A 1,396-nucleotide genomic window follows, 5' to 3' on the forward strand; every position below is an offset into this window, starting at 1 on the left:
GATGGTCGGAAGGAGCTGCATTGTGTCTTTGTGGATTTAGAGAAAGCGTACGACAGAGGGCCGAGAGAGGAGCTATGGTATTGTATGAGGATGTCAGGAGTGGCAGAGAAGTACGTCAGAGTAGTTCAGGATATGTATGAGAGGAGTACGACAGTAGTGAGATGTGCTGTAGGTCAGACAGAGGAGTTCAAGGTGGAGGTGGGGCTACATCAAGGATCGGCTTTGAGTCCCTTCTTGTTTGCTATGGTGATGGACAGGTTGACAGCTGAGGTCAGACAGGAATCTCCGTGGACAATGATGTTTGCGGATGACATTGTGATCTGTAGTGAGAGCAGAGAGCAGGTGGAGGTCTGCTCTGGAAAGAAGAGGAATGAAAGTCAGTCGTGGTAAGACAGAATATATGTGTATGAACGAGAGGGAGGGAAGTGGAACAGTGAGGTTACAGGGGGCTGAGGTCAAGAAGGTGCAGGAGTTTTAAGTATTTGGGGTCAACAGTCCAGTGTGATGGGGAGTGTGGGAAAGAGGTGAAGAGGCGAGTGCAGGCGTGTTGGAGTGGGTGGAGAAAGGTGTCAGGAGTGTTGTGTGACAGAAGAGTGTCAGCAAGAATCCAAGGAAAGGTGTACAAGACAGTAGTGAGACCAGCTATGCTGTATGGGTTAGAGACTGTAGCAGTGAGGAAAAGACAAGAGGCAGAGATGGAGGTAGCAGAGATGAGGATGTTGAGGTTCTCTTTAGGAGTGACCAGGATGGACAGGATTAGGAATGAGCACATCAGAGGGACAGCTCAGGTCGGCTGTTTTGGGGACAAGGTCAGAGAGTCCAGATTGAGATGGTTTGGACATGTGCAGAGGAGGGATAGTGGTTATATTGGTAGAAGGATGTTGGAGATGGAGCTGCCAGGCAAGAGGTCAAGAGGAAGGCCAAAGAGGAGATATATGGATGTGCTAAAAGAGGACATGAAGTTAATTGGGGTGAGAGTAGAGGATGCCGAGGATAGAGTTAGATGAAAAGAGATGATTCGCTGTGGCGACCCCTAACGGGAACAGCCGAAACAAGAAGAAGAAGAAGAAGATAGCTGAGCTGCAAAAACTACTAGTTGGAACAACTCCCATCGTTCCCTTCGGTTTCTCTTCGCGGCTGCCGTAGTTAACCATTTTATCCAAACGCTTTCATCACATGGGACTTTAGAACCCGCGGATGCAGATGTGACTCCAACATCTGGGAACAAGACATCTTTGTCAAAAGTAAGTTCACACTGTTATTAGATATTGAAAGTAAGCAAGTCAGCGGTGTATATTGTCAGTGAACCTGTTAGCATGCTAACATTAAAGCTAACCGCCTGTGTATCCGTCTCCATGGTAACGGACTTGCCAGTGTGAAAACGGAAAACGTTTTG

This window comes from Monopterus albus, unplaced genomic scaffold (assembly GCF_001952655.1).
Source record: "Monopterus albus unplaced genomic scaffold, M_albus_1.0 scaffold261.1, whole genome shotgun sequence".
NCBI lineage: Eukaryota > Metazoa > Chordata > Actinopteri > Synbranchiformes > Synbranchidae > Monopterus > Monopterus albus.